This window comes from Apus apus, chromosome 13, assembly GCF_020740795.1.
Source record: "Apus apus isolate bApuApu2 chromosome 13, bApuApu2.pri.cur, whole genome shotgun sequence".
NCBI lineage: Eukaryota > Metazoa > Chordata > Aves > Apodiformes > Apodidae > Apus > Apus apus.
In genome coordinates, this window is record NC_067294.1 from 12,597,546 (window position 1) to 12,617,832 (window position 20,287).

At 37.0% G+C, this 20,287-nt stretch overlaps 1 long non-coding RNA gene across 1 annotated transcript in view; it reads right to left on the minus strand.

Moving 5' to 3' along the window:
* Positions 1 to 6,126: 6,126 nt before the first annotated feature.
* The window catches only part of LOC127390036 (uncharacterized), a 93,353-nt gene continuing 79,192 nt past the window's right edge, over positions 6,127 to 20,287 (minus strand). Inside the window, exons 3-4 of the long non-coding RNA XR_007890798.1 lie at positions 8,728 to 8,883; positions 6,127 to 6,196 (exon numbers count right to left, since the gene is read on the minus strand). This is a non-coding gene — a long non-coding RNA (uncharacterized LOC127390036). The remainder of the gene's footprint in view (positions 6,197 to 8,727; positions 8,884 to 20,287) is intronic.

Sequence of the window (20,287 nt, forward strand, 5' to 3'; positions counted from 1 at the left end):
CAAAGGGTTGCTGCTAAGTATGTTATAAAAACTGTAATGCAAATAAAGATATTGCTCATTTAAAAAAAAAAAATAAAAAAAAATCCTAGTAAGTCTGAGTTGCCAAGGCTTCTACTTTTGCTTCATCAGGGAAAGCCAAGAAGATTTCTCTCAAGCTAGTAGTCAGAATAAACTAGAACCATAAGCAGCCCAGAAATTCTGAGGGACCCATCCTTTTACTGAAGTTGAATGCTCTAGACATGGGATCATGAGCTTTCCTTCAGATTTAATTCTAGATGCCCTTTTCTTCATGCACATGAATAAATGGGAAGATTATTGCTGTTAGTTAGCTTTTCTATTTAAGCTGAAATGCAATCATCATGGCACCTAAATGCTGTGTGTACACTCTCTCAGTTTTCTCAGCATTATTTAGATGTGCTCGGTGGTTAAATCTGATAGAAAGACTTCTGAGGCTTACCAATTAACCTTACCTTGCAGTTTTGTTCTACCTAGTTGTCCTTGAATATTGTCTTGTTCTCTTCTGAGCCGTCCATTTGAATTAGTTTGAATTTCTTCCCAGAAATTGTTTGTAATCTAAAAACAATCTGCCCCTATTTTTCCATTTGTAATTTTCCAAGAGATATAAATGAACTTCCCAATTTAAGCAAATGATGTGCACTCCCGTTCAGAACACCCTTTCCCTATTTCTCTCTTATTTCACTTAGAACAATCACAACAGTTTTTACCCAGGAAGACCATTTTTTATGAATACTTGCATCTCTATGCTGAGGTGGAACACCGCGTGACACTACAGTAGGTATTAAGTCAAAAAATGTACTACAAAATTCCCAGAGCATGTTATACTCTCTCCTGAAAGAGAATTAAAAAGCAGTAAAGAAGATACGGTGACAATCTATATCCAGCATCATCTTAACTATAATTATTTTTAACTACTGTGTCATGTTGGACATTTATATCCCATGATGTCTAAATATGATCAATGTGAAAACCAATGCAAAATTCATATGTACTGAGAAGCATTTAATGAAATTTCCCATAGGAATCATAGAATCATTGAATAGTTTTACCCACAATGAAAACAGGCCTCTTTAACTAGATCAGGTTGCTCAGAGCCCCATCCAACCTGCCCTTGAACTTGTCCAGGGACAAGGCATCTACCACCTCTCTGGACAACCTGTTCCACTGCTTCACCTCCCTCATCATAAAAAAATTATTCCTTATATCTAGTCTAAATCTACCCTCTTCTTGTTCAAAAAAACACCCCTTGTCTTACTGCTGTAGCCCCTACTAAAAATTCCACCCACAATCAGAGAATTATAGATTGGTTTGGATTGGAAGGAACCTTTAAAAATTATCTAGTCCAACTCCCCTGCTATAGGCAGGGACACCTCAGGAACAGAAGATTGCTCTCTCTGAAGGCAACCAGAGCTAGCAGCCAGAACAACAGAGTGCAGGGCCTTGTTTTTTCAAGCACTTAGGTACTGGGAGTATTCCCCTGGGGTGTTTATCACCCAGACAGTGACTTTCACTGTCTTTTCCATTTCAGAAAACCCAGAACCATCTAAAACCAGCAGAGATCTGTGCAGTTCAGTTTTCCTTGGTACACACAGTCTGAAAGCATAGAAATATGAATCTCACTGTGTTTATGTGGATCCCTTTCTAGTTATTAGATTATATGAAACTGTGAGAAATATGAAAATAAAGCAGATGGGTGCACAGCCATTCAGAGGGACCTCTAAAGATTGAAGAAATGGGCCAACAAGAATTTCATGGAGTTCAACAAATGAAAAAACAAGTACTGCCCACTGGGGGTGGAATAACCCCAGGCATCAGTGCTTGGGGCCAACCACCTAGAATGCATGTGTGTGCAAAACCACGTGGAGCCCTGGTGGGCAACAAGTTGACAGAAAGCTAACGACATGCTCTTGGAGCAAAGGAGTCCAACAGCACCCTGGGCTGCATTAGAGTTGTCAGCAGGTTGATGAAGGTGATTCTCTTCCTCCTCTGCTCACCACTTGAGACACATTCAGAGTGCTGGGTCCAGTGGCCGGGCTACCTGGTACAAGAGGGACATGGACTGAGTCCAGTGAAGAACCACTAAGATGCTGAAGGGCTTGGAGCATCCTACATCCAGGACAAGGCTGAGACTTGGGACTGCTCAGCCTAGGGAAGAAGACTTAGGGAGATCCTATCTGTGTGTAAATAGCTGATAGAAGTTTGTACGGAAGGCAGAGACAGACTCTTCGCAGTAGTATCGAGTGACAGCGCAAGAGGAAATGGGCACAAGTTGAAATACAAGAAATACTGTTTAAACATAAGGAAGTGTTTTACTGTAAGGCTGGATTAAACATTAGAACAGTTTGCCCAGAGGCTGTGGCTTCTCTGTCACTGGAGATGTTCACAACCCAACTGGACACAGTCACAGGCAACCTGCTTAAATGATCTTGCTGTGAGGGTTTTAACTAGATAATCTCCAGGGGTCCCTGCCAAACTCAGCCACTCTTGGATTCTATAGTTCTAAGTGTTTTTCTCATGTCTCTAACTCCAAGGAGCCTTTTGGTTCTCATGCTTGCTTGAAGTGTAAACACTGAGGGACACAGTGCAGTTTAAGTTCACACAACCTCCAACTTACAGAATTAGTCCTGCTGTTCATACTGTAACTATATTACTATATTTTCTAAGTCACTTAACATCTTTGTTACAGACTAGCAATATTGCGTATGTCACACTGTGATGCACTATTTTAAATTGCTCATGTTCACTGAAAAAGTGCTAAAACAACTACTTTTCCTGGCCTGCAAATGTAGAAAAAAAACACATACTTGCAGGACAACAAGCATGTTAATAGAGGCCTGTTTATGACAACACATAATATAAACCGATGATTAACCAAGCTTGCACATATGGCAAATGAAAATTATACACAAAGTAAAAAGTAATGCATATATCTATAGGGATAAATAGAGCACTGTGTAATTCTAGGAACATGTTTTTCATTTCCTTTCAAAAATGTCTGCTTCACTTTGAATGATAGCATAATGTAACCACAAAGCAGCACTAAAAGTAGCTCTGTTCTGAAAGTCCAAGGAGGCAGGCATGAATTTAAAGTAGCAGAATAAAAACCATGACTAAACCCCTCTCTTCCTTCCCACCACTACCATTTAAATTCAGTTAAAGGTGTAGTGTCACATTATGTAATATCGTCATGCATGAATAGTCTCTCCCTCTTTTATGTTTCAACAAGGACTGAACCTGCTTCTGAACCTCTGGGCACTGCCCTTTGCTAATGAAGTCCAGAGGTCAAGAGAACAAATAGGAGATTTATGACACCAGTATTTTATGCTGCAATCAAAAACTTCTTACAGATATTTTAAGCAGGAGCTTTTTCAAATTCATCTTTGGTTACCATAGCCCTGGATTGCAATAATCAAGATAAAAACATGCATAATCATCAAACCCAGAAGCTTGGACACTATGAAGGAAATGAGACAAATGATGGATGCCTCCATCTGACTTACACTTGAACAAAATGTACATTAATGCAAGAAGTGTGGGGCAAGAGAAGCTGAACAAGAGTTCTTAACAAGCACTTAATGACTATTACTACAGAAGTTTAGCAAATTAGACACTTTACTGCAATGGAAAAGACTAGCATATTCATAGATGACACTTGTCTTGAGATGGAAATGTGGTAAATTATCTTTGCTGATAGTCTGGGACCTTGAACTTGCGTGTTAAACATGTAAGTGTCCATTGCAGATGACTAAACCATAAAAATACAGTGGAAAACTTTTGTGAATCAATACCACAATTATGCAAATCACAATATGCAGAACCAAAGACTGGTTTGGGTTGGAAGGGCAGGGACATCTCCCACTAGATCAGGTGGCTCCAAATCCCATGCAGCCTGGCCTTGAACACCTCCAGAGAGGGGGCATCCACAGCTTCTCTGGGCAGCCTGTTCCAGTGTCTCACCACCCTCATAGTGAAGAATTTATTCGCAACGTCTAACCTAAATCTAACCTCTCACAGTATAAAGCCATAACCCCTTGTCCTACCACTACATTCCCTTGTATACAACGAATTACGTCACCCAATTTTTAACAAGATAATGAATGCAGTACAACCTGAATTAATCTGGAAGTTATGGCAGTGGTAAGTATTACAAATGCATACACAGGAGGCAGAAAAAAGCAGTCAGTGCAAAGACTATTATATCATTAAAATAGAAGAATTGACTGATCACAGTGAAATGCAGCTGGGATGACAATAACCATGGTATAATAACAGTAAATTAAACTATGAAACGGAAGGAGGCTGGATAGCACAATGGAAACAGACTTCAAGAAAACAAGTGTTGAATAATTTAAGAAATCCCTACGTAAGGGTTCATAAGACAAGAAAAAAAGAAATAAAAGGAGTAGCAGCTCCACAAACAATGCTAATGGTGCATGAACAAGCACAAACTATCTCAATACAGAAGCTGAAAATAACTAAATCAGCACAAACAGTGGAAATAGGTCAATTATACTAAAAATACCAGAGGAGTGTATAGAAAGAAAATTAGAAAGGTCAAAGCATAAGATGGAAAGAAGCCAGCAAAGATATCAAAGACTAGAAATCATTGCAGATGTTAGCAGCCAGGTAAGTTGTCAGTCTAGAAGAGATGGGAGAAGAAAATGACAGAATGCCAGGACTGCTCACATGTTGCATGATATTTTTCCTTTAAAATGTTAACTTGAAGCAGGTAGTTGGAACAGTTAATGCTGTGGAAAAGAGTAAAATCTCAACTTCGAATAAAGAAAAACAAGTTAAAATAATTCAGCTGCTAATAATGACTAATTAATTTACTGAACTAGCTGCAACAATTCAGACTAGTAAAGCTCAGTAAATACCTGTGAAGAACTGAAAGGTCAAAAAGTGTCCATTAAAGAGGAATACCTGAATCAGGAAGAAATCTTATGTATTTCAATTTTAGTAGAGGTTTTGACACAATATATTCTAATAGGTGAACGAGGGAAGTACAGTCACCATAAAAGTAATGAGGAATAGGTATAAAAATGTTTGGGATTACTGTGCCTATGAAATAGTTTATAATAGTTTATCATCAAATTGTAAAACATACTCTCTGGAGATACACAGGGCGATTTGGAGGTCTGGTTCTATTAAATATTTCCATTATACTAATTAAAGGGAAAAAAGTTTCTTAATTATGCAGCTCTGACCAAAAAAAGAAAGAGCCCATGCACATTGGAGCAGAGACCTAGAATTCACAATCACCTGGACAAACTGGAAAACGAAGTAAACAGATTTTAAAAACAGACTTGAATTTGCTCAGAAATGAACCAAGAGATAGTAATGTTATGCTTGTAACATATATGTTACAAATGTGACAAAAGAAGTATTACAAATGTTCTTACTACATATATAACACGTGAACTACAGCATGTAAGAATGCACAATAAATAATATGAAAAATCCTTGTCATCATGGTTCTCCTCTGGTTACTGTGTCAACTGCGCTTTAGCAAAGACATGGATTCAGAAGCTGCTTACCTACATTACTTTGCAAAATTTAGAAGGGTGCCATAGTCTGGCCTCTAACATTTTTAGCTTACATTTAATTTTTCACCCAACAGAGATGACAGCTTGACACCTTAAAGTACTTTATGCATATTCAGACTGTATTAACTATTTTTAGCTGTCTTTTTTAACTGAAGTGTGTAAGCGTATTTTACCAAACTGCAAAGTTCAGCAATGCTGGAGCTCCTTTGTGGTTTAATGCAGTCTTTTCCCAAGTAGCACAATTTCAATCCAAACTCCTAAATATTAACGCTGCACTTGGTGTTCTTAGGACAGCAAAAAGAAAAAAGACAAAACCCCAAAAACTCCTCATGCCTTCAAGTTTGAAAACTCTCTTCTATTACTAATGTGATGTAAATCTCTCCCTGATCACCATATGCTGAACATACTTAGCAATGACACACCACCCTTTAGGAGCAAGTGCATATAGCTTAGAGGCTTCCACCACTTCAGGTTCTCTGGGAATGACAGTATTGCAAGACATGCAATGTTTGCAGTATTCAGTCAAGGACAGAACAAGCTTTGTTCTTCAGAAATGGCTTACAAGTCTGGGCTAGATCCTCAAAGGAATGCCTGAGTCCAAATGCCGCAATATGTACTGCTTCTCTTCCCTGCTGCAAAGTGAACAACATGAACATGTTTGTTAAGGAACAACATACAAAGGCTGATAAAGGAAGGAGAATGAGATCATACTGAAGTGACAAGGAAGACAAACCCATCATATAAATTGACTGAAGCTAATTAAAACACTAAAAATGCAATTGCTACCTAGGGAGGTTTTAGTAAGGAATGAGGGGAGAAACCATTTGTGGCCTGGTTGGATCAATAGTAATAAGGGAACCACAAACATGTCATGTACCCAAAAGCTTCCAAATCCAATTTTATGGAAGTTTTATCTGGTAATTCTGTATGAGAAAATAATGAAGTAAATACAGAGAAAACCTGAAAATTTACTTAAAATACTGTTTTTGGAATAATTTGACAGATTCAACACATCAATAGGAATCTTTCAAGAGTGGTGCTGCAGTTCTATCAGACCTGAGGCAACAAATATAGGGGTACAGCAGCACTGTGATGGCTCAAGTTTTTTTCCAGGCTCTGGCCTTATGTCTATGTATGTCTTGCCTATGACCTATGTTAAAAGGTCATCATTCCAGCTTGCCTCTGCTCAGTCATCTTCTCTTCTTGCATAGAGAGCAACCAGGGAGAAGCAAAGAAGCCAAGCAAGGCTTGCAGGATTGGGACTCTGGGAATGTCCCTTTGCTCACTGGCCTTCAAGAGAAGGAAGCACTAAAGACTGAAATTACTGCTGATGTTTCCTGTCTAAGGCAAGCAGTATTATGCTGCTAAGAGAAATAGTATTCCAGCAATATTTAATGATATAACTAAAAGAACCTGAATATACCTTAAAATATTTTTACACAAAGAAGGTAGCTTCATTTGCTATAATGATACACCTATGAGCACTATTTTAACATCAAATAGCTGCAAATTCCTTTACATACAAATAAAAGCGCAACTTTTCAATGAAATGTGGGCAGAAATCTCCATTTTATGTAGCTCTGTAAAAAATACTGTTTTAGTAAAACCTCCATCTTCATGGATATTACTTTATGGAATTATTTTTCAATTACATCAGACGTAAACATTAGCAAAAAGACTACTTAATTAGAAAATCTTTTGCACTAGTCTGCTGATGTCTAGAAAAATTAATATTTGTTCTTTAGAGGGTTCTGGGAACTGATGAAAGGTGGTAATTTGAATTAGCTGCAAATAGTTCACATTAGTGGATAATTAATTTTCTTCATATTTTGTCCTAAATTTCATTAGATAGCAGTTGTAAACATTTCTGTGTTAGTGAAAGGATGTCAGAATTTATGTTAGATGATGTCTCATCACAAACAAAAACATAAAATATTCAGCAGCAAGCATGATCATAAAGGAAAACCAGAAAGAAGAAACCTAAGGAGAATTCAAAGCATTATTTCGTAGCAGTTGTAATGATTTCTGTTGGAAATTTAGGGAATATGAACCTCATCTCTGAAGATAATCTAAGGCCTGCGGGACTTCCAACTAACAGAGGCAATATTCTGTGGTTTAATTTGATAGCTACAATAACAAAATAACAGGTGTAATATTCTTAAAAAACAAGACAGCACATTTTCTTTATGTGCTTATCCTTTCAGTGCTACATGTAACAATTTAAAACAAGACATTTCTGTACTCAAGGGGAAGGGGGTTACATTTACATGTGTACAGAGAATAAGAAATGTTTGCATACTAAAAATTACATTATATTTAAAAATAGATATAATAAACATATTTAATTATGATCTTGAAGCCAAGCTCTACCAGAGAGAAGTTTTGATTATAACAAAAACTTAAAATAGAACTGCCAGGATGCATCTTGTAGGAAAAGTGCAATTAGCACCTGAGCTTATGTCCTACTCTAGCATTAGTTAATGGGAGATTCAGCAAGTGATAGTTGGGATGTAGCAATACTGATAATTCAGGTTTAATTCCAAGGCATCTGGCTGATGATAGTCCTATCAGCAGTGTCTGCCCCCATTTAGTTTATGTCCTCAGCAACAACCTTAATGCATAAAATAGACAGATGAAACTCACACAATTCACATTTAACTAATCACCTACTGTGGAGATCAGCATAAAGAAGGAAGGAGTACTTGTATTGTTGCTTACATCAATGAGGAAGTGAAGCACAAAGTGGTAAAGCATATACTAATAAATCATTATATAAAACTAAGTGCTGTAGAATTTTCTTAAGTGAAACAAACCCTTTGCATTTATCCTGAGTCTGGGGGAAGCAATTCAAGTCACTTGGGGTACACTTAAGCATATATGCAAAGGTTTATTGGCTCAAGTCCTCCAGATCACTTTTACATATACCTTGTGCCTCCACACGCTCAAGAATTTGTTTTTAGAGATTACCTTTTTACACTCAAGCCATCCAAGCAAACACAATGACTAAACTAGTGTTGTTAAGTGCCTGTTAAGCTTCAGTACGGTATTTACTAGATTCAGTTTCAGATTTGGAATTGTGCTCCTTGCTGGTTTGAAAGCAACTGTGTTCACAAGTCTCACATCTGCTACTTCTGAAAACCAAAAAAGCTGTAAGACTACTTACTTCAAAGCAGCTCGTTGGTTACAGATTGCATGGGAAAGGGAGACTTTTTCTGCCGAAAACCTGGAAAGATTACCTGTCTGAAGACTGACAAGCAGGAAGACTATTTACTTTGAAAGCAGACATGAACCTGAAGGACAGGGTGAGTTGTGCAGATTCCTGCAGGTATATGAAAAAAAAAATATTAAAGAACTGTAATGCATTTTTGAAGAAAAATTATGCAGACATCAGAACAGCTAGAGTAGTTCTCTGAGCCTACACAAGATCTGTCTCATGAACTGAAATAACCATATTGAAAACAACATAATGTATCTGACTTCAGAAATAAAACTCCAACCCTAATTACAACATTCTCTCCTTTATCTAGTCAAACTGAAATAAATGTGATTTTAACTTAGTTGCCCTATATTTTACTGTGACTTCACTAAAAATGTGGATGCCAGTGATTTATTTAGGATTTAATTTCAGACTTGATTATAAAAAAATAACTTCATTTCAGCTAAGACTTCCAGATAAATTCAAAGGAATTAGATACTCAAGTCTTACTGAATGTTATAAGGAAATCTCTTGACTGTCTTCAGTATATCTCATCATTCTTTGAGCTTAAACCAGATCACATTCAGGTGACTTTAAGAACTTCCATTATTTCAGTAAGCTTCCAGTCAAACATGAGAAGCTTGAGCAACTATGAGAGGTAACAGTGTAGCAATATATCTCATTTATAGGGTTCTCACAACTTACAGGAGATATTGGTGATTCTACCCATAGCTGTAGCTGCCCAACAGAACTGGCTCTAATGCTGAGCATTTGGTAGGCATAAAAGGAAGCAAGACATAACTCAAAACTACCAGCAAATCACCAGTCATGTACAACTGACTGAAAATCATCACAGAGTTCCTTAACCTTTTTACTGAATAATTTTTAGTGCTGTTTTTTTAAGAAACACAAGGAGTAATTAGCTAGCAACTGTTTACTAAGAACCTTGTCCTTCAGATATGCCAAACCTTCTCTACCCAGCTATATGAAACTGCAGTCCAGTTGCTATGACTACAGCAAGCTCCCACAGGATGGCTGTATTTAGCTGGCACATCCCAACCACCCAGAATACTAATGAAATGGGAGAGTCCCCCCATATACCCTGCAATTGAAAAAGCATTTTACAAAACTATTTGCAGAATGTCAACTACAAATACAATTATCTTGTTTCTCAATATATAAAAAAACCCAAACCTGTTCTCTTTGCAGATACCTCTTCTAATTCTGTGCCCGGTAGCTGGGTTTCTATCTTTACAAATTTTTTTTACACAACAGAAACAATGTTGTTTAACTGAAATATCTGTTTTTCAAAAACACAATTAAACTAATATTCTATTTTCTTAAATAGAAAAAATAAATATGACTACTTTTACTTGATTATGCCTTTATACAGCAAACTCCATGAAAGGTACTCTTACTGTGTGCTTGTTTTCTGCACAACTTGAACAACAGAATAATATCAACCCACACATCTTATGTTGATGAGAGTAAAGTTATGCTGAGAAAGGACAAAGATTAAGTTATTTCTACTTGCATATCAGTTCCTCTTGGTGCTGTCCAGCGACACAAAAGCCATGCTGTGCTTAATGACATGTCAGACCTTTTAACCCTTGTACCTTTTCTCCTCTCTAAACTTAGAAGCACTAGATCTGACCAGAAAGAGATTAAAACACATGTGAGCAGAGCCCATTCTGCTGCTTAGCTTGATGCGGAGAGCAGTGCCTCTGAACACCAAGGGGACAATGTATAAAAAGGAATGGACAACTTGCTGCCTTTTTCACATAATCCAGTCTTTATGCTTTCCACAGCAACTTCCTTTGCCTGACATATGGCTACACTGCAGAAACAAGGTAACATTGATCCAGAATGTGTGTAAAAAGTTGTAAGCAGAGCAGCCTCCTGCTGAATACGAGGCACCATGCCACTTAGAAGTTTGCCAGGGGTAGTCAGATCTAGTGACACTGAAGACTGCATTAGGACATGAAAAACTTTATTTCACTTAACAATTCAGGCACTTTTGCTGGCTTGAGCAAAGTTTTTGTCCTTGATGTTTGCCAGTTAAAGAGCAATGATAGTTGCCTGCATAACCTCTGTATCAGGACACTAAGACAGAACAGAAGAGATTCAAGTCTAAAAAATTAATTCTGATGAGAAGCCAATTACCATACTTCAGAAACATTTTGTCCCTATTTTCATATCTATCATTTTGAGTATCAGCTGTCAGCACTTAATGAGTAAACTTTCAGCCCCCCACAATCACCTATTATAATTCTTTCCAATCCCAGATCTTTATGCTGCTGTCTATAATCTCTTAAGTAGCACATGAGATTTCACACTATTCTCTTAAAAGTACAATTAAAATATTCTGATTATTATTAAAATTTAGGTATTGATTCATTTCACTGCCTTTTACAATTTTCTTTTATAAAATTCACATTTAATCTCATTGAAAGGAATCAAACTTCAAGCTTGCTTGTTATTAATAGTATCTTTATAGTTTCTAAAGCATCATATATTTAAAATAAAAATTCCTATTACTTGAGGCACTTCTAAAGACACTTTTACTGCAACAAATGCTTGCTTTAGGAAACTTGTACGGAAAGATTGAGGGAATTGCCCCATGTCAGAAGTTTTTAATAGGTTCCAAGGGGGAGAGTGAAACCACCTGATAGGAACATCTACTTTGAGATGTGAGGAAGAGCAATTGGTACTAAATATATTACTGTTGGATGCTTCTGGAGAATCACTTAAGAAAAGTATTATAGTGAAGGGAGCAGAAGTTGTCCAAGCTAAACATAGGACAAATTCTGCATTTATACCTTTAGTGTACAGTAATACCCACATTCAGTAGTAAATACTACTGTCTCCAAGGAACAGACAACACAAACTAATGATCCAAGTGTATTACAAAAGCATTAAACTGTTTTTATCCATGTCTTATATCTTGATCTCAATTTATGAAATAAAATTTTGAATTGGTTGTAAAAACAATTGAAGGAATAGTCATTAAGGTAATTAATGGCAACATGAATAAGTGCCAGTAGAACAAAGAATCACAATTTTATGGTACATAAAGCTTTTTGAGATATTTAACCAAACTTTAATGGCATGGTAATATGATATTGTTAGAACTCTATAGTCACAAAACTTTATGTCCACTCTTCATGTTCTTAAGAGAAAATCAGTAGGCTGTTTATTTCTGTATAAACAAGATGTCAATGAGAGCACAGTTATTTAATTTCATCATTTGGAAAGCTACAGGAAAAGTACACAAACACGGTTCAAGAAATTCCTTTGTATCCTAGTTTTAAGAGTGGTGAGCTCGAGAATTAAAATCAATAACCCTTCAAAATATTTCCACTTCCTATAATTTACATTATAAATGTCTTGTCATAGTCAATCTTTGAACTTAACTGCCCTTCACCTACATCTTTTTCCCTACAGAGCTTAGAATGAGTCTTCAGGTGCTCTGTTACTCTTTGGAAAAAACAATAAATGGTTCTGACCTTATATATCAAAATAACAACGACAAAATGAAAACAAACAAACCAAAAAAAACCACAACAAAAATAGAACAAACCAACAAACACTTGAATCCTGCTCTGGTTACCAATCATGTCCCACCACCACCATCCCCTCCAGCTGTGCACTTGACTGTTGAAATTATACCCTGAAAATCTTTTAAACATGCAGTGCTGTACAAATGCCTGCTAAGTAGCAGGATATACTGTTCTGGGGAGTTACAATAATAAGTCAATGAACAGTGTTCAATCATTGTTATCCCTTGTGTTCATAAATTATAGGGCAGACATAGTCATTAGCACAGCACAGCATAGGGAATTCTCAGCTCATAAAAAGTTCACAAAGGCCTCAGGTGAAGTTTGTAGAAACATGACTGAATTTGCACTGATGCCTCAGCTGAAGGAGATGTTGGTATGGTGTCTAGTGATACATTCCTGAAAATCTAAGTTAAATACAGACGGACATTTTCATGGATTTCTCATTCATTGTCTTTATAAATTTTCCTGCCCATCAGCTGCCTCATCTTTTCTCCTCCAGTGGCTGTGGCTCCCAGTGTTCAAAAGGAGCATAGGCCAAACTCATTAATATTCATCCGTTCTACTCAAGTCCAAAGGGTAGTGTAAGAAACAACTGAGGGGTGCACCTAGAGGCTAATATCTCCATTTATCTTCATATGTTTCATTGAAAGATAGATGCAAAACTGAAAATATTTTGCCTTCAATAAAAAACCTTCATAAACTCCATTAATTAAAACTCTGAAATTTCCTTGAAGCTTATAAGATGCTCAGACACTTGGCTCTAAAAGGTAGTCAAAGGGTTCCCCTCCATGGCAGGTTTCATATGCCTCAATTCTGCTTTCTAGCACCTTGAAGTTTAAGACCCAGACATATGGGAGTGTGATACTTCTTTCAATAATTATCTTTAACTGTGTTGAAGCTCTGGAGACTCTGAGTTATTGGTTTACTCCTTTACAATAATTTACTAACTTCATCCCTAGCTAAGAAAGCAGACAACTATAATCCCTTTCTTTCCCTCAGATTTACAAATAAAGTAACTGAGAAGTTCTATCAAGCTCCTACAAACAAAATTAGGAAAATTATCTAGGTCAATAACAGGACAGAAGCAACTCTTACACATTCAGCTCTCGATACCTTTCAGCTCACTAGAGGACTAATAACAGGAAATTTTGCTGGAAACTATGAGCTCATCCATTGCAGATGTCACAAAGAAAAGAAACCTGGGCATATTAGTCACCAGTCACAGGATGTGATGCATCACCAATGTGATGCAAGTGCAAAAAAAAAAGTAAAGGAGAAGCTAGAGAGAATTAAGATAGGCATTTCCAGGAGAGACTGGAATACATTAATCTTTGTCAAAATGTCGGGGATGCTCAGCACAACTCCCATTACTCATTTTTAAAAGTGATACTGAAACATACACAGAAAAAGCATTACTGAAAAGACTGTTACATGAGAAGAAACTCAGAAAAACTCAGAGGATATGACTGTTCTCTATAAATACACTTCAGAGTAAACAACAGGGATTTAAAATAATAATTTAATCTAAAGTTTAAAGTAGGCAGTTGAAGAACTGCATATAAACTGCAGACATCACAACAATGACATTCTTGAACAGTTTTCCAGAAGTAAAGCAATCAAAGCCAAAATCCTAACTACTGTAAAATTTGGTCTTAAATTTATGAAATAGTAATGGTAATGTGACTTATTGATCCATGAAGCTTTTTCCAGTATTTGTTTCCTAAGATACTTCTTCCAGATGCACAGATAGAGACCTAGGAATCTTAATAGCTAACAAGCACCTGCTGCATCACCAACAGGATCTCTTCAAAATCAGTGCCTAGAGAAGACAGCAACCACTTTCATGCAAAAAACAATACTCTCAACACAAGTGAAACTTTCCTGCAGCTGCTGCATTCAAGTCTTTATTACCTAATCAAACAGAAAAAATACAGAAAAAAGACTGATAGTCCAGTTTTTCCCCAAGTATTCAGATTACCATTGATATTTTAACATATCTCACAGAAACCTGTAGATAGCATTATTTTCTGAACACAGAGTAAGATGCTATTTCTGGAGACTCAAAAAGGGTCTGAACCTGAGTTAGTGAACTGGTATTTCCAGAGATGAGTTTTATTCTCATCTTCAGAGAGAGCTAAAAGTCTAGCCAAAATTTGATTCAGCTTGGGGTTTTAACACAAATGCCTTGTATTTTCCTTTTTGTATTCAGCTAAACTGCCAGAGATGCCCCTTCCTGCTAGGCTTTGTGCTTCTGACTATTCAGAACAGAGATGAGGTAGAGAAGTTGTGAGAAGTTTACCATTCCACAGGTTTATATGCAAAAATTTAAATTCATTCACACGCACACTTTGTATCATTTATGCTCTTTCAAAATTTATGAAGTGCATGCATATTCTCACTTCATGCATCTGGCAGATCATAGCAGAGGGTTTGATTCTGAGTACATGGAGCTTCATGGTATGGCTTCACATGAGGTGTTTAACCAGAAGAGAAAGCTGAGAATAACATTTAATACTGAGTCACCTCATTTATAAAGTATTTTGATTTGCACATTTATATACTGTCCTGCGTCTATGCACATTTTAGGAAGTACAGGCTATTCCAGAAGCCCCAAAAGAAATAAAAATGAACATACTTAACAGCTCTAAAACACATTAGTACTGTGCAGAAAGCATAAAAGACCTAAAGAATTTTTCTAATAAGCTTTGAAGGCCGATAGATTGTCTTTCTTAGGCAATAGAGATAATCTTCAGAAGCTGAGAACTCTAATACAGATAAGGGAGATCATTATCCTTTCCTGGCATGTTTCTCATTATTTTTGTCTAACCACCACGGACCAATTCTGGTTCCACACATTGTCTTGCAACTCAACCACTAGATAGTCTAAATTCCAGGAAGGTATCAATATTTTCCTCAAACTTTCTATGTTCACATTAAATCACACTTACATGACTAATAACTGGGAGAAAAAAATTCAGGGAGCTCCCAGTGCAATGACCCAAACTGGAATTCCACTCAGCTGTCTCTGAATTCCCTTGGCTCCCTCTGTTGCTGCTTTTTTCACCTCTAACAAGGAACACTAGTTATTTGCTGCACTACAAATGTCTCCTCCCTCTAGGTAAAAGATTTAAGCGAAGATTCTGTACACTTAGTAACTGTGGCTGGATAACTTTTTATCAGTATTCAAAGGCTTTATGATCAGTATTCCCAATGTGCTGTAAGTCCCCCATTCCATCGCCTTGTGAGGAACCCTTCAGTTCAGAAACTTTCTGTCACTATAACACAGATCTATTTAAAGACATTCATAAAGACAGGGTAAGTGAACATCTACAAGAAAATATTCTTTATTTATCCCTGGTATTACCTAGTGTCCTATGTCTGAGCTAAACATCTCTTTCATGGTAAATAATCACTCTCTCCCACAATACAAGCCTTCAGCCCAGCCTAGGGAAATAAATATTCTTTTTGCTATCACTCATGTCTAGACTTTTTCTCCTAGAAATCTCTCATTCAAAAAACACTTCATATATATCTATTCTGTGTCCAGTTCTTAAAAAAAGTGATACAACCACAAGTAATAGAGGGAAAAGAAAAGAGGAAAAGGAGATTTTCACACACCTGCAGGGCATAAGAGATAACATTAATAATGTGCAAAGTGTCCCTTAACAGAATTCTGTTCACTGTCTTCTGAGAGCTCCAGCGGCTAGACTTGACTTTCGCTGAAGGGTGCCTCTATGTTTATAGATACAGATAGGCAAAAAAAAAAAAAAAGCAGCATGTCTGAGAGACTGTTTGCTGATTAAAATCCTTAGGAATCAGACAAATGATACTCCAGTCTGGCATTCAGGGAATCCATATGATCTTTTCATTCATCTTACAGAAGTTTCTCCTTTTGTTTATTATGAAATGAAACTACTGGCCACATTTATTTGTCTTTGCATGACCCCAATATGATGCACAAGCAAAACCTCCAGAGAAGTGTTTTTGGAGAGACAGGACACGTTCTCTTTTTCAAACATAGGCAAAGGTTCTAGACTGAGCAGGGAACAGAATCACTGTAGCTAATTGTTGCTAATATAGTTGCTAGTGAATAGCATGGACAAATTAAGAATATGAAAGTAACGAGATTAAAAACCTTTGCACTTGAAGGGGTCATTTTTTTCTATTCTTCTTGTAGCAGATTTAAAGTATTTCTTTCTCCTTGAAAATCTGTTAGCGTTCATGTTTTCGTTTGAAAACAGAGCACTAAAAATGGCATAGGACCATTGTTTCATTCTTTTTGAAAGAGATGTACGTAAAGATATGTCCACAAATAGCTAATAAACATATTCTGAAATAGTACTGAATTATTTCATTTTTCATGGACAAATAAGCTTTTATGTCCATCTGACATCTTATTGTGTCCAAAAACTCTTCCCTTTCTTAATAACTTAAATTAATGTTTACTTATGCACTTCTTTCATCAACTATGTGAACTTTAAAATACTGATCTATACGAAAGAATGAAGCTGGTGAAGAGTATAAGAGCACAACACTTGTGAGGAGCAGCTGAAGAAACGGGGGCTGTTCAGCCTGGAGGAAAGGAGGCTGAGGGGAGACCTCATTGCTCTCTATAACTACCTGGAAGGAGACTGGAGCAAGGCAAGTTTTGGTCTCTTCTCCCAAGTAATAAGTGACAGGACAAGAGGAAATGGCTACAAGTTTTTCCAGGGGAGATTCAGATTGGACATTAAGAAAAAAAAAAACCAACTAAAAATGTCTTGACTAAAAGGGCTGTCAGGCACTGCAACAGGCTGCCCAGGGCAGTGGTTGAGTCAGCATCCCTAAAAGATGTGTGGATGTAGTGTTTAGGCACCTGGTTCAATGGTGGACTTGGCAGTGTGCTGGGTTAACAGCTGGACTTGGTGATGTTAAAGATCTTTTCCAATCAAAACAATTCTATGATTCTAGCATGACAGCTTGGCAGAAAAGTGAGATGAGTTAGACACAGCTGGGCAATTTGCAAAGTAGCATGGAGAATATAGCTTCAGAAAAGCCTAGCAGATGATCAGTAGCTCTTAAAATCAGCCTCTTTTTTAAGCCGTTCATTTACAGGTTGAAACTCCTCATTCCCATTTCTCCAGTTAGAGACCTGAACCTTGAGATACCATAAAACAGATGTGATTATGAACCACACCATACTTTCTGTTCTTAAATACATCTACTTTTGTACAACTTTGCAAAGACATTTATTACATACCCATCATAGAGATGGAAATACCCTATATACTCATCTTCATTATTTATAATGTAATTATCATAATCTAGACAAAATTTAGGGTACTCTCCCTGCACAGATTCTGCTGGGTTTTCTAATTTTGTATAGTACAGTAAAGGCTGTTGTATAAGAAACATTCCCAAACAGCCATATTCTTTTTTCCATGAAATGGATTCCACAGACATGAAATACCATTAAGCAGCAACTGATGGTTAGTTTTCCATCCTAAAAGGAAATTCCGTGCCTGAGAACTTCAGCTTCCTCATTTTCAAAATAATCTAAAACAAAATAATTACACAGAATTGCAAATAAAACACAAATTTAGTTAAAATAAGCTAAAATATAACAAGACTAGCCAATCATTAAAGAAAGACAGGGAAAAAAGAGTAAACACCTGGATGAACACTCTCTTAGTAGGATTAATTTTATCTCCTTAAATGCCAGGCTTTCTGTGCCCCTGGAAGAGGGCAGATATTGAGATTGAGACAGAGGAATTCCAATGGATTCTTTTACTAACTCTTAATGAAAATTCAGGTCTACTAGTTTTAGCCACACAAGAGCAGGCAGTCTTTGAATTAAACATGCATGCTGATATACTACATGGTTTCTCATTCTGCTTTGCTTTCAAGAAAATAAACAAGTACTAGATAAGAAGAAATAATCACTGGATATATTAAATTCATTCACACTTCTGAGGGCAGAAAACAATAAAAGAAGCTATCATCTGACTGTTAATTAGAAATAACACACATACAGCTGGAAATTCCTCTATAAAAGCAGTTCAAGATCTCATTCAAGTGAACAGCCTCTCACCTTGAAACACGAACTAGAATTTCTTCATATTCTCACATTGTTAGAAGATGAAATTGAAAGGTACTGCTGCCTCTAGACAGGCAAGTTAAAAAAAAATACCTCTCATTTAATATTTGTCCTTGTCTTTGATGAGAAACTTCTTCAATTGAGCTTATTTGTGTCCAATATACCAAAACTTCTCATGTCTTTTATAAATGCCATATATGTTAAAAGCAAGCACTACCAGTCACGTATCTTTTCTCTTCAAACCCTTCACAGGGCCCTCTGCCATGATGGCACGTCTGCCTGAGCAGGCACAAGTGCTCAGTCCCGCGCTGGTCCTTTGCAATTCTGTTACCAATTCCTTCACTTTCCTACTTGGATCACAGCCTTCATCCTCTTGCTCTCTCTGGGCAAAGTGTCAGATCTCAGTCATCATGTGTTTGAAACACAATCTCTAAACTTCTTTCATGCCCTCCTGATTCTGGTGAGTTTTTGACCTGTTAGAGCACTGTAAAGACCCTTTGACTGCCACAGTCAGGCTGCTTCTAGTTGACAGAACAGCATATGCAGTACGTGTGGTGCAGCACTGAGGGCCTGACTCCTTCTGTCTTCAGTCTGATTCCTGACTGCAGTTAGGAAACTAACATACCTCATGTGCAGCTTCTTGCAAAGCAACATAAATGTATAGGAGAGGTACCAAAAGAACTAATAAAATCCGAGCCCAGATTCTTAGGTGTTCTTTACACATTAGGGCACAGTTTAACACAGTCAGAATGTAAGCAACCATGTAATAACTCCCGCAGTAATCTTCACTTGCAGCAGACTACCTTGGATAGAACACTCCTCTTTTCAATCCCAAGGAGGAACAGCTGTATATCTATGCAAAGTATTTCAATTTTGCTGTACTTCTAGGCATGTTTGAACATGTCTACAAAATCTCCTTGCTCATGATATTTTTCTTCTATAAACTATTTGCAATTTTGCATTGCAAGCTGATAAGCAAATTATCTATTTTAGGCAAAATGTGCTGTCACTCCAACTTCTGAACATCAGGCTTTTCCTGAAATTTAGGGAGAGCTCCACAGGACTGTCCATCTCCCTGTACAGTGTGTTGCCTGCAGAGCTAAGCTTGCATCTTAAACTGCTGTAATGCAGTTTAAGATAAATGAATACACGTGGTGAATAATAACACTGTATTTTGTAACACAGACATTAGAAACCAGCATCACCACAAATCAGAGATCTTTTGGACAGATGTTTCTGTGCACTGTTACACATGAAACAATGATTTAGGACTAGAGATTAAGATGAGTGTTGAATCCTGCTGCAATTTCAGAGGGAATTCAAGAAGCAGAAAGTAATGTAAAATGGAACTTATGCAAGATACTAGGACAAATGCCTTAACCTTTACAAAAAAGTAAGAAAGGGGAGGAATACAGGTAGTGTCACTATGTGCAGAGGGAGATGTTCTAATTTATCTAATTTGTTTCTATAATGAAAACTGTAACAGCAGATTAGTGCTCTACTGTACTGTGACATGTGCAGATATCTTTTCCTATACTAAAAGGATGTAAAAAGCTGCTGAATGGAAGGAACTTTACCCATACTTTGCCAAGCATTACTGAACTATACAAAAGGCAAGAGGGAAGCAAGGTTTTGGCAAACAGATTTGAATGATCCAAACAGTTTGAACACCCAGTCTTAACAATCACCCTGGGGTATTCAAAGAACACATTCCACTTGGCAGTACTCTTAGTCTCTCCCTCATCACTGAAACTGATGAAAACACTCCAATCACTTATGGTGATTGGTGCTATTGTATTCTGTGTAGCTGCACATAACCTAATTACATGAATATTTATTTTGAGTGTGACCTTTCTGTTGCTTATTCCAAGCAGAGTAATTTTTAATAGCT